At 49.6% G+C, this 10,010-nt stretch overlaps 30 non-coding genes across 30 annotated transcripts; all 30 read left to right on the forward strand.

Moving 5' to 3' along the window:
- The first annotated feature begins 190 nt into the window (after positions 1 to 190).
- Positions 191 to 309, forward strand: LOC145084217 (5S ribosomal RNA). The gene has a single exon (XR_013698665.1). It is a non-coding gene; the product is annotated as a 5S ribosomal RNA (ribosomal RNA).
- A 215-nt stretch (positions 310 to 524) lies between these two features.
- Positions 525 to 643, forward strand: LOC145081074 (5S ribosomal RNA). The gene has a single exon (XR_013695642.1). It is a non-coding gene; the product is annotated as a 5S ribosomal RNA (ribosomal RNA).
- A 216-nt stretch (positions 644 to 859) lies between these two features.
- Positions 860 to 978, forward strand: LOC145084218 (5S ribosomal RNA). The gene has a single exon (XR_013698666.1). It is a non-coding gene; the product is annotated as a 5S ribosomal RNA (ribosomal RNA).
- A 215-nt stretch (positions 979 to 1,193) lies between these two features.
- LOC145084219 (5S ribosomal RNA) lies at positions 1,194 to 1,312 on the forward strand. Its single transcript, XR_013698667.1, has one exon. It is a non-coding gene; the product is annotated as a 5S ribosomal RNA (ribosomal RNA).
- Positions 1,313 to 1,527: 215 nt separating this feature from the next.
- LOC145084220 (5S ribosomal RNA) lies at positions 1,528 to 1,646 on the forward strand. The gene has a single exon (XR_013698668.1). It is a non-coding gene; the product is annotated as a 5S ribosomal RNA (ribosomal RNA).
- Positions 1,647 to 1,861: 215 nt separating this feature from the next.
- LOC145084222 (5S ribosomal RNA) lies at positions 1,862 to 1,980 on the forward strand. Its single transcript, XR_013698670.1, has one exon. It is a non-coding gene; the product is annotated as a 5S ribosomal RNA (ribosomal RNA).
- A 215-nt stretch (positions 1,981 to 2,195) lies between these two features.
- Positions 2,196 to 2,314, forward strand: LOC145085009 (5S ribosomal RNA). The gene has a single exon (XR_013699426.1). It is a non-coding gene; the product is annotated as a 5S ribosomal RNA (ribosomal RNA).
- A 215-nt stretch (positions 2,315 to 2,529) lies between these two features.
- On the forward strand, positions 2,530 to 2,648 carry LOC145084223 (5S ribosomal RNA). The gene has a single exon (XR_013698671.1). It is a non-coding gene; the product is annotated as a 5S ribosomal RNA (ribosomal RNA).
- A 215-nt stretch (positions 2,649 to 2,863) lies between these two features.
- Positions 2,864 to 2,982, forward strand: LOC145084224 (5S ribosomal RNA). The gene has a single exon (XR_013698672.1). It is a non-coding gene; the product is annotated as a 5S ribosomal RNA (ribosomal RNA).
- A 215-nt stretch (positions 2,983 to 3,197) lies between these two features.
- On the forward strand, positions 3,198 to 3,316 carry LOC145084225 (5S ribosomal RNA). Its single transcript, XR_013698673.1, has one exon. It is a non-coding gene; the product is annotated as a 5S ribosomal RNA (ribosomal RNA).
- A 215-nt stretch (positions 3,317 to 3,531) lies between these two features.
- On the forward strand, positions 3,532 to 3,650 carry LOC145081075 (5S ribosomal RNA). Its single transcript, XR_013695643.1, has one exon. It is a non-coding gene; the product is annotated as a 5S ribosomal RNA (ribosomal RNA).
- Positions 3,651 to 3,866: 216 nt separating this feature from the next.
- On the forward strand, positions 3,867 to 3,985 carry LOC145084226 (5S ribosomal RNA). Its single transcript, XR_013698674.1, has one exon. It is a non-coding gene; the product is annotated as a 5S ribosomal RNA (ribosomal RNA).
- A 215-nt stretch (positions 3,986 to 4,200) lies between these two features.
- Positions 4,201 to 4,319, forward strand: LOC145084228 (5S ribosomal RNA). The gene has a single exon (XR_013698676.1). It is a non-coding gene; the product is annotated as a 5S ribosomal RNA (ribosomal RNA).
- A 215-nt stretch (positions 4,320 to 4,534) lies between these two features.
- On the forward strand, positions 4,535 to 4,653 carry LOC145084230 (5S ribosomal RNA). Its single transcript, XR_013698677.1, has one exon. It is a non-coding gene; the product is annotated as a 5S ribosomal RNA (ribosomal RNA).
- A 215-nt stretch (positions 4,654 to 4,868) lies between these two features.
- Positions 4,869 to 4,987, forward strand: LOC145084231 (5S ribosomal RNA). The gene has a single exon (XR_013698678.1). It is a non-coding gene; the product is annotated as a 5S ribosomal RNA (ribosomal RNA).
- A 215-nt stretch (positions 4,988 to 5,202) lies between these two features.
- On the forward strand, positions 5,203 to 5,321 carry LOC145084232 (5S ribosomal RNA). Its single transcript, XR_013698679.1, has one exon. It is a non-coding gene; the product is annotated as a 5S ribosomal RNA (ribosomal RNA).
- A 215-nt stretch (positions 5,322 to 5,536) lies between these two features.
- LOC145084233 (5S ribosomal RNA) lies at positions 5,537 to 5,655 on the forward strand. The gene has a single exon (XR_013698680.1). It is a non-coding gene; the product is annotated as a 5S ribosomal RNA (ribosomal RNA).
- Positions 5,656 to 5,870: 215 nt separating this feature from the next.
- On the forward strand, positions 5,871 to 5,989 carry LOC145085010 (5S ribosomal RNA). Its single transcript, XR_013699427.1, has one exon. It is a non-coding gene; the product is annotated as a 5S ribosomal RNA (ribosomal RNA).
- A 215-nt stretch (positions 5,990 to 6,204) lies between these two features.
- Positions 6,205 to 6,323, forward strand: LOC145084234 (5S ribosomal RNA). The gene has a single exon (XR_013698681.1). It is a non-coding gene; the product is annotated as a 5S ribosomal RNA (ribosomal RNA).
- A 215-nt stretch (positions 6,324 to 6,538) lies between these two features.
- On the forward strand, positions 6,539 to 6,657 carry LOC145084235 (5S ribosomal RNA). Its single transcript, XR_013698682.1, has one exon. It is a non-coding gene; the product is annotated as a 5S ribosomal RNA (ribosomal RNA).
- Positions 6,658 to 6,872: 215 nt separating this feature from the next.
- Positions 6,873 to 6,991, forward strand: LOC145084236 (5S ribosomal RNA). The gene has a single exon (XR_013698683.1). It is a non-coding gene; the product is annotated as a 5S ribosomal RNA (ribosomal RNA).
- Positions 6,992 to 7,206: 215 nt separating this feature from the next.
- LOC145084237 (5S ribosomal RNA) lies at positions 7,207 to 7,325 on the forward strand. Its single transcript, XR_013698684.1, has one exon. It is a non-coding gene; the product is annotated as a 5S ribosomal RNA (ribosomal RNA).
- Positions 7,326 to 7,540: 215 nt separating this feature from the next.
- Positions 7,541 to 7,659, forward strand: LOC145084238 (5S ribosomal RNA). The gene has a single exon (XR_013698685.1). It is a non-coding gene; the product is annotated as a 5S ribosomal RNA (ribosomal RNA).
- Positions 7,660 to 7,874: 215 nt separating this feature from the next.
- Positions 7,875 to 7,993, forward strand: LOC145084240 (5S ribosomal RNA). Its single transcript, XR_013698687.1, has one exon. It is a non-coding gene; the product is annotated as a 5S ribosomal RNA (ribosomal RNA).
- A 215-nt stretch (positions 7,994 to 8,208) lies between these two features.
- On the forward strand, positions 8,209 to 8,327 carry LOC145084241 (5S ribosomal RNA). Its single transcript, XR_013698688.1, has one exon. It is a non-coding gene; the product is annotated as a 5S ribosomal RNA (ribosomal RNA).
- A 215-nt stretch (positions 8,328 to 8,542) lies between these two features.
- On the forward strand, positions 8,543 to 8,661 carry LOC145084242 (5S ribosomal RNA). The gene has a single exon (XR_013698689.1). It is a non-coding gene; the product is annotated as a 5S ribosomal RNA (ribosomal RNA).
- A 215-nt stretch (positions 8,662 to 8,876) lies between these two features.
- LOC145085011 (5S ribosomal RNA) lies at positions 8,877 to 8,995 on the forward strand. Its single transcript, XR_013699428.1, has one exon. It is a non-coding gene; the product is annotated as a 5S ribosomal RNA (ribosomal RNA).
- A 215-nt stretch (positions 8,996 to 9,210) lies between these two features.
- Positions 9,211 to 9,329, forward strand: LOC145084243 (5S ribosomal RNA). Its single transcript, XR_013698690.1, has one exon. It is a non-coding gene; the product is annotated as a 5S ribosomal RNA (ribosomal RNA).
- Positions 9,330 to 9,544: 215 nt separating this feature from the next.
- On the forward strand, positions 9,545 to 9,663 carry LOC145084244 (5S ribosomal RNA). The gene has a single exon (XR_013698691.1). It is a non-coding gene; the product is annotated as a 5S ribosomal RNA (ribosomal RNA).
- Positions 9,664 to 9,878: 215 nt separating this feature from the next.
- Positions 9,879 to 9,997, forward strand: LOC145085012 (5S ribosomal RNA). The gene has a single exon (XR_013699429.1). It is a non-coding gene; the product is annotated as a 5S ribosomal RNA (ribosomal RNA).
- The last annotated feature ends 13 nt before the right edge of the window (positions 9,998 to 10,010 follow it).

A 10,010-nucleotide genomic window follows, 5' to 3' on the forward strand; every position in this document is an offset into this window, starting at 1 on the left:
TTTCTAGGTTTTACGTGCTTTTTTTTCCTTTCTTTCTTGCTATTTCTATGCTCGGGTGCCCTCCGGTTCATGGCTGATGGTTTTCGTATTTTTTGGAACGGAGCCGATCCGTCACGTGGGTCCCACGCCCCGCGTACCAAAACAAAGGCGTCTTCTAACACATAAAAACAATAAACATGGATAGTATTTCGGGCGCGATCATACCAGCACTAATGCACCGGATCCCATCAGAACTCCGCAGTTAAGCGTGCTTGGGCGAGAGTAGTACTAGGATGGGTGACCCCCTGGGAAGTCCTCGTGTTGCACCCCCCTTTTTCGTTGTCCGTTTGCGTTTGTTTCTAGGTTTTACGTGCTTTTTTTTCCTTTCTTTCTTGCTATTTCTATGCTCGGGTGCCCTCCGGTTCATGGCTGATGGTTTTCGTATTTTTGGAACGGAGCCGATCCGTCACGTGGGTCCCACGCCCCGCGTACCAAAACAAAGGCGTCTTCTAACACATAAAAACAATAAACATGGATAGTATTTCGGGTGCGATCATACCAGCACTAATGCACCGGATCCCATCAGAACTCCGCAGTTAAGCGTGCTTGGGCGAGAGTAGTACTAGGATGGGTGACCCCCTGGGAAGTCCTCGTGTTGCACCCCCCCTTTTTCGTTGTCCGTTTGCGTTTGTTTCTAGGTTTTACGTGCTTTTTTTTCCTTTCTTTCTTGCTATTTCTATGCTCGGGTGCCCTCCGGTTCATGGCTGATGGTTTTCGTATTTTTGGAACGGAGCCGATCCGTCACGTGGGTCCCACGCCCCGCGTACCAAAACAAAGGCGTCTTCTAACACATAAAAACAATAAACATGGATAGTATTTCGGGCGCGATCATACCAGCACTAATGCACCGGATCCCATCAGAACTCCGCAGTTAAGCGTGCTTGGGCGAGAGTAGTACTAGGATGGGTGACCCCCTGGGAAGTCCTCGTGTTGCACCCCCCTTTTTCGTTGTCCGTTTGCGTTTGTTTCTAGGTTTTACGTGCTTTTTTTTCCTTTCTTTCTTGCTATTTCTATGCTCGGGTGCCCTCCGGTTCATGGCTGATGGTTTTCGTATTTTTGGAACGGAGCCGATCCGTCACGTGGGTCCCACGCCCCGCGTACCAAAACAAAGGCGTCTTCTAACACATAAAAACAATAAACATGGATAGTATTTCGGGCGCGATCATACCAGCACTAATGCACCGGATCCCATCAGAACTCCGCAGTTAAGCGTGCTTGGGCGAGAGTAGTACTAGGATGGGTGACCCCCTGGGAAGTCCTCGTGTTGCACCCCCCTTTTTCGTTGTCCGTTTGCGTTTGTTTCTAGGTTTTACGTGCTTTTTTTTCCTTTCTTTCTTGCTATTTCTATGCTCGGGTGCCCTCCGGTTCATGGCTGATGGTTTTCGTATTTTTGGAACGGAGCCGATCCGTCACGTGGGTCCCACGCCCCGCGTACCAAAACAAAGGCGTCTTCTAACACATAAAAACAATAAACATGGATAGTATTTCGGGCGCGATCATACCAGCACTAATGCACCGGATCCCATCAGAACTCCGCAGTTAAGCGTGCTTGGGCGAGAGTAGTACTAGGATGGGTGACCCCCTGGGAAGTCCTCGTGTTGCACCCCCCTTTTTCGTTGTCCGTTTGCGTTTGTTTCTAGGTTTTACGTGCTTTTTTTTCCTTTCTTTCTTGCTATTTCTATGCTCGGGTGCCCTCCGGTTCATGGCAGATGGTTTTCGTATTTTTGGAACGGAGCCGATCCGTCACGTGGGTCCCACGCCCCGCGTACCAAAACAAAGGCGTCTTCTAACACATAAAAACAATAAACATGGATAGTATTTCGGGCGCGATCATACCAGCACTAATGCACCGGATCCCATCAGAACTCCGCAGTTAAGCGTGCTTGGGCGAGAGTAGTACTAGGATGGGTGACCCCCTGGGAAGTCCTCGTGTTGCACCCCCCTTTTTCGTTGTCCGTTTGCGTTTGTTTCTAGGTTTTACGTGCTTTTTTTTCCTTTCTTTCTTGCTATTTCTATGCTCGGGTGCCCTCCGGTTCATGGCTGATGGTTTTCGTATTTTTGGAACGGAGCCGATCCGTCACGTGGGTCCCACGCCCCGCGTACCAAAACAAAGGCGTCTTCTAACACATAAAAACAATAAACATGGATAGTATTTCGGGCGCGATCATACCAGCACTAATGCACCGGATCCCATCAGAACTCCGCAGTTAAGCGTGCTTGGGCGAGAGTAGTACTAGGATGGTTGACCCCCTGGGAAGTCCTCGTGTTGCACCCCCCTTTTTCGTTGTCCGTTTCCGTTTGTTTCTAGGTTTTACGTGCTTTTTTTTCCTTTCTTTCTTGCTATTTCTATGCTCGGGTGCCCTCCGGTTCATGGCTGATGGTTTTCGTATTTTTGGAACGGAGCCGATCCGTCACGTGGGTCCCACGCCCCGCGTACCAAAACAAAGGCGTCTTCTAACACATAAAAACAATAAACATGGATAGTATTTCGGGCGCGATCATACCAGCACTAATGCACCGGATCCCATCAGAACTCCGCAGTTAAGCGTGCTTGGGCGAGAGTAGTACTAGGATGGGTGACCCCCTGGGAAGTCCTCGTGTTGCACCCCCCTTTTTCGTTGTCCGTTTGCGTTTGTTTCTAGGTTTTACGTGCTTTTTTTTCCTTTCTTTCTTGCTATTTCTATGCTCGGGTGCCCTCCGGTTCATGGCTGATGGTTTTCGTATTTTTGGAACGGAGCCGATCCGTCACGTGGGTCCCACGCCCCGCGTACCAAAACAAAGGCGTCTTCTAACACATAAAAACAATAAACATGGATAGTATTTCGGGCGCGATCATACCAGCACTAATGCACCGGATCCCATCAGAACTCCGCAGTTAAGCGTGCTTGGGCGAGAGTAGTACTAGGATGGGTGACCCCCTGGGAAGTCCTCGTGTTGCACCCCCCTTTTTCGTTGTCCGTTTGCGTTTGTTTCTAGGTTTTACGTGCTTTTTTTTCCTTTCTTTCTTGCTATTTCTATGCTCGGGTGCCCTCCGGTTCATGGCTGATGGTTTTCGTATTTTTGGAACGGAGCCGATCCGTCACGTGGGTCCCACGCCCCGCGTACCAAAACAAAGGCGTCTTCTAACACATAAAAACAATAAACATGGATAGTATTTCGGGCGCGATCATACCAGCACTAATGCACCGGATCCCATCAGAACTCCGCAGTTAAGCGTGCTTGGGCGAGAGTAGTACTAGGATGGGTGACCCCCTGGGAAGTCCTCGTGTTGCACCCCCCTTTTTCGTTGTCCGTTTGCGTTTGTTTCTAGGTTTTACGTGCTTTTTTTTCCTTTCTTTCTTGCTATTTCTATGCTCGGGTGCCCTCCGGTTCATGGCTGATGGTTTTCGTATTTTTGGAACGGAGCCGATCCGTCACGTGGGTCCCACGCCCCGCGTACCAAAACAAAGGCGTCTTCTAACACATAAAAACAATAAACATGGATAGTATTTCGGGTGCGATCATACCAGCACTAATGCACCGGATCCCATCAGAACTCCGCAGTTAAGCGTGCTTGGGCGAGAGTAGTACTAGGATGGGTGACCCCCTGGGAAGTCCTCGTGTTGCACCCCCCCTTTTTCGTTGTCCGTTTGCGTTTGTTTCTAGGTTTTACGTGCTTTTTTTTCCTTTCTTTCTTGCTATTTCTATGCTCGGGTGCCCTCCGGTTCATGGCTGATGGTTTTCGTATTTTTGGAACGGAGCCGATCCGTCACGTGGGTCCCACGCCCCGCGTACCAAAACAAAGGCGTCTTCTAACACATAAAAACAATAAACATGGATAGTATTTCGGGCGCGATCATACCAGCACTAATGCACCGGATCCCATCAGAACTCCGCAGTTAAGCGTGCTTGGGCGAGAGTAGTACTAGGATGGGTGACCCCCTGGGAAGTCCTCGTGTTGCACCCCCCTTTTTCGTTGTCCGTTTGCGTTTGTTTCTAGGTTTTACGTGCTTTTTTTTCCTTTCTTTCTTGCTATTTCTATGCTCGGGTGCCCTCCGGTTCATGGCTGATGGTTTTCGTATTTTTGGAACGGAGCCGATCCGTCACGTGGGTCCCACGCCCCGCGTACCAAAACAAAGGCGTCTTCTAACACATAAAAACAATAAACATGGATAGTATTTCGGGCGCGATCATACCAGCACTAATGCACCGGATCCCATCAGAACTCCGCAGTTAAGCGTGCTTGGGCGAGAGTAGTACTAGGATGGGTGACCCCCTGGGAAGTCCTCGTGTTGCACCCCCCTTTTTCGTTGTCCGTTTGCGTTTGTTTCTAGGTTTTACGTGCTTTTTTTTCCTTTCTTTCTTGCTATTTCTATGCTCGGGTGCCCTCCGGTTCATGGCTGATGGTTTTCGTATTTTTGGAACGGAGCCGATCCGTCACGTGGGTCCCACGCCCCGCGTACCAAAACAAAGGCGTCTTCTAACACATAAAAACAATAAACATGGATAGTATTTCGGGCGCGATCATACCAGCACTAATGCACCGGATCCCATCAGAACTCCGCAGTTAAGCGTGCTTGGGCGAGAGTAGTACTAGGATGGGTGACCCCCTGGGAAGTCCTCGTGTTGCACCCCCCTTTTTCGTTGTCCGTTTGCGTTTGTTTCTAGGTTTTACGTGCTTTTTTTTCCTTTCTTTCTTGCTATTTCTATGCTCGGGTGCCCTCCGGTTCATGGCTGATGGTTTTCGTATTTTTGGAACGGAGCCGATCCGTCACGTGGGTCCCACGCCCCGCGTACCAAAACAAAGGCGTCTTCTAACACATAAAAACAATAAACATGGATAGTATTTCGGGCGCGATCATACCAGCACTAATGCACCGGATCCCATCAGAACTCCGCAGTTAAGCGTGCTTGGGCGAGAGTAGTACTAGGATGGGTGACCCCCTGGGAAGTCCTCGTGTTGCACCCCCCTTTTTCGTTGTCCGTTTGCGTTTGTTTCTAGGTTTTACGTGCTTTTTTTTCCTTTCTTTCTTGCTATTTCTATGCTCGGGTGCCCTCCGGTTCATGGCTGATGGTTTTCGTATTTTTGGAACGGAGCCGATCCGTCACGTGGGTCCCACGCCCCGCGTACCAAAACAAAGGCGTCTTCTAACACATAAAAACAATAAACATGGATAGTATTTCGGGCGCGATCATACCAGCACTAATGCACCGGATCCCATCAGAACTCCGCAGTTAAGCGTGCTTGGGCGAGAGTAGTACTAGGATGGGTGACCCCCTGGGAAGTCCTCGTGTTGCACCCCCCTTTTTCGTTGTCCGTTTGCGTTTGTTTCTAGGTTTTACGTGCTTTTTTTTCCTTTCTTTCTTGCTATTTCTATGCTCGGGTGCCCTCCGGTTCATGGCTGATGGTTTTCGTATTTTTGGAACGGAGCCGATCCGTCACGTGGGTCCCACGCCCCGCGTACCAAAACAAAGGCGTCTTCTAACACATAAAAACAATAAACATGGATAGTATTTCGGGCGCGATCATACCAGCACTAATGCACCGGATCCCATCAGAACTCCGCAGTTAAGCGTGCTTGGGCGAGAGTAGTACTAGGATGGGTGACCCCCTGGGAAGTCCTCGTGTTGCACCCCCCTTTTTCGTTGTCCGTTTGCGTTTGTTTCTAGGTTTTACGTGCTTTTTTTTCCTTTCTTTCTTGCTATTTCTATGCTCGGGTGCCCTCCGGTTCATGGCTGATGGTTTTCGTATTTTTGGAACGGAGCCGATCCGTCACGTGGGTCCCACGCCCCGCGTACCAAAACAAAGGCGTCTTCTAACACATAAAAACAATAAACATGGATAGTATTTCGGGCGCGATCATACCAGCACTAATGCACCGGATCCCATCAGAACTCCGCAGTTAAGCGTGCTTGGGCGAGAGTAGTACTAGGATGGTTGACCCCCTGGGAAGTCCTCGTGTTGCACCCCCCTTTTTCGTTGTCCGTTTCCGTTTGTTTCTAGGTTTTACGTGCTTTTTTTTCCTTTCTTTCTTGCTATTTCTATGCTCGGGTGCCCTCCGGTTCATGGCTGATGGTTTTCGTATTTTTGGAACGGAGCCGATCCGTCACGTGGGTCCCACGCCCCGCGTACCAAAACAAAGGCGTCTTCTAACACATAAAAACAATAAACATGGATAGTATTTCGGGCGCGATCATACCAGCACTAATGCACCGGATCCCATCAGAACTCCGCAGTTAAGCGTGCTTGGGCGAGAGTAGTACTAGGATGGGTGACCCCCTGGGAAGTCCTCGTGTTGCACCCCCCTTTTTCGTTGTCCGTTTGCGTTTGTTTCTAGGTTTTACGTGCTTTTTTTTCCTTTCTTTCTTGCTATTTCTATGCTCGGGTGCCCTCCGGTTCATGGCTGATGGTTTTCGTATTTTTGGAACGGAGCCGATCCGTCACGTGGGTCCCACGCCCCGCGTACCAAAACAAAGGCGTCTTCTAACACATAAAAACAATAAACATGGATAGTATTTCGGGCGCGATCATACCAGCACTAATGCACCGGATCCCATCAGAACTCCGCAGTTAAGCGTGCTTGGGCGAGAGTAGTACTAGGATGGGTGACCCCCTGGGAAGTCCTCGTGTTGCACCCCCCTTTTTCGTTGTCCGTTTGCGTTTGTTTCTAGGTTTTACGTGCTTTTTTTTCCTTTCTTTCTTGCTATTTCTATGCTCGGGTGCCCTCCGGTTCATGGCAGATGGTTTTCGTATTTTTGGAACGGAGCCGATCCGTCACGTGGGTCCCACGCCCCGCGTACCAAAACAAAGGCGTCTTCTAACACATAAAAACAATAAACATGGATAGTATTTCGGGCGCGATCATACCAGCACTAATGCACCGGATCCCATCAGAACTCCGCAGTTAAGCGTGCTTGGGCGAGAGTAGTACTAGGATGGGTGACCCCCTGGGAAGTCCTCGTGTTGCACCCCCCTTTTTCGTTGTCCGTTTGCGTTTGTTTCTAGGTTTTACGTGCTTTTTTTTCCTTTCTTTCTTGCTATTTCTATGCTCGGGTGCCCTCCGGTTCATGGCTGATGGTTTTCGTATTTTTGGAACGGAGCCGATCCGTCACGTGGGTCCCACGCCCCGCGTACCAAAACAAAGGCGTCTTCTAACACATAAAAACAATAAACATGGATAGTATTTCGGGCGCGATCATACCAGCACTAATGCACCGGATCCCATCAGAACTCCGCAGTTAAGCGTGCTTGGGCGAGAGTAGTACTAGGATGGGTGACCCCCTGGGAAGTCCTCGTGTTGCACCCCCCTTTTTCGTTGTCCGTTTGCGTTTGTTTCTAGGTTTTACGTGCTTTTTTTTCCTTTCTTTCTTGCTATTTCTATGCTCGGGTGCCCTCCGGTTCATGGCTGATGGTTTTCGTATTTTTGGAACGGAGCCGATCCGTCACGTGGGTCCCACGCCCCGCGTACCAAAACAAAGGCGTCTTCTAACACATAAAAACAATAAACATGGATAGTATTTCGGGCGCGATCATACCAGCACTAATGCACCGGATCCCATCAGAACTCCGCAGTTAAGCGTGCTTGGGCGAGAGTAGTACTAGGATGGGTGACCCCCTGGGAAGTCCTCGTGTTGCACCCCCCTTTTTCGTTGTCCGTTTGCGTTTGTTTCTAGGTTTTACGTGCTTTTTTTTCCTTTCTTTCTTGCTATTTCTATGCTCGGGTGCCCTCCGGTTCATGGCTGATGGTTTTCGTATTTTTGGAACGGAGCCGATCCGTCACGTGGGTCCCACGCCCCGCGTACCAAAACAAAGGCGTCTTCTAACACATAAAAACAATAAACATGGATAGTATTTCGGGCGCGATCATACCAGCACTAATGCACCGGATCCCATCAGAACTCCGCAGTTAAGCGTGCTTGGGCGAGAGTAGTACTAGGATGGGTGACCCCCTGGGAAGTCCTCGTGTTGCACCCCCCTTTTTCGTTGTCCGTTTGCGTTTGTTTCTAGGTTTTACGTGCTTTTTTTTCCTTTCTTTCTTGCTATTTCTATGCTCGGGTGCCCTCCGGTTCATGGCTGATGGTTTTCGTATTTTTGGAACGGAGCCGATCCGTCACGTGGGTCCCACGCCCCGCGTACCAAAACAAAGGCGTCTTCTAACACATAAAAACAATAAACATGGATAGTATTTCGGGCGCGATCATACCAGCACTAATGCACCGGATCCCATCAGAACTCCGCAGTTAAGCGTGCTTGGGCGAGAGTAGTACTAGGATGGGTGACCCCCTGGGAAGTCCTCGTGTTGCACCCCCCTTTTTCGTTGTCCGTTTGCGTTTGTTTCTAGGTTTTACGTGCTTTTTTTTCCTTTCTTTCTTGCTATTTCTATGCTCGGGTGCCCTCCGGTTCATGGCTGATGGTTTTCGTATTTTTGGAACGGAGCCGATCCGTCACGTGGGTCCCACGCCCCGCGTACCAAAACAAAGGCGTCTTCTAACACATAAAAACAATAAACATGGATAGTATTTCGGGCGCGATCATACCAGCACTAATGCACCGGATCCCATCAGAACTCCGCAGTTAAGCGTGCTTGGGCGAGAGTAGTACTAGGATGGGTGACCCCCTGGGAAGTCCTCGTGTTGCACCCCCCTTTTTCGTTGTCCGTTTGCGTTTGTTTCTAGGTTTTACGTGCTTTTTTTTCCTTTCTTTCTTGCTATTTCTATGCTCGGGTGCCCTCCGGTTCATGGCTGATGGTTTTCGTATTTTTGGAACGGAGCCGATCCGTCACGTGGGTCCCACGCCCCGCGTACCAAAACAAAGGCGTCTTCTAACACATAAAAACAATAAACATGGATAGTATTTCGGGCGCGATCATACCAGCACTAATGCACCGGATCCCATCAGAACTCCGCAGTTAAGCGTGCTTGGGCGAGAGTAGTACTAGGATGGTTGACCCCCTGGGAAGTCCTCGTGTTGCACCCCCCTTTTTCGTTGTCCGTTTGCGTTTGTTTCTAGGTTTTACGTGCTTTTTTTTCCTTTCTTTCTTGCTATTTCTATGCTCGGGTGCCCTCCGGTTCATGGCTGATGGTTTTCGTATTTTTGGAACGGAGCCGATCCGTCACGTGGGTCCCACGCCCCGCGTACCAAAACAAAGGCGTCTTCTAACACATAAAAACAATAAACATGGATAGTATTTCGGGCGCGATCATACCAGCACTAATGCACCGGATCCCATCAGAACTCCGCAGTTAAGCGTGCTTGGGCGAGAGTAGTACTAGGATGGGTGACCCCCTGGGAAGTCCTCGTGTTGCACCCCCCTTTTTCGTTGTCCGTTTGCGTTTGTTTCTAGGTTTTACGTGCTTTTTTTTCCTTTCTTTCTTGCTATTTCTATGCTCGGGTGCCCTCCGGTTCATGGCTGATGGTTTTCGTATTTTTGGAACGGAGCCGATCCGTCACGTGGGTCCCACGCCCCGCGTACCAAAACAAAGGCGTCTTCTAACACATAAAAACAATAAACATGGATAGTATTTCGGGCGCGATCATACCAGCACTAATGCACCGGATCCCATCAGAACTCCGCAGTTAAGCGTGCTTGGGCGAGAGTAGTACTAGGATGGGTGACCCCCTGGGAAGTCCTCGTGTTGCACCCCCCTTTTTCGTTGTCCGTTTGCGTTTGTTTCTAGGTTTTACGTGCTTTTTTTTCCTTTCTTTCTTGCTATTTCTATGCTCGGGTGCCCTCCGGTTCATGGCTGATGGTTTTCGTATTTTTGGAACGGAGCCGATCCGTCACGTGGGTCCCACGCCCCGCGTACCAAAACAAAGGCGTCTTCTAACACATAAAAACAATAAACATGGATAGTATTTCGGGCGCGATCATACCAGCACTAATGCACCGGATCCCATCAGAACTCCGCAGTTAAGCGTGCTTGGGCGAGAGTAGTACTAGGATGGTTGACCCCCTGGGAAGTCCTCGTGTTGCACCCCCCTTTTTCGTTGT

Source organism: Lactuca serriola, chromosome 1 (assembly GCF_051521515.1).
Source record: "Lactuca serriola cultivar US96UC23 chromosome 1, Lser_US96UC23_V15, whole genome shotgun sequence".
NCBI classification, from domain to species: domain Eukaryota; kingdom Viridiplantae; phylum Streptophyta; class Magnoliopsida; order Asterales; family Asteraceae; genus Lactuca; species Lactuca serriola.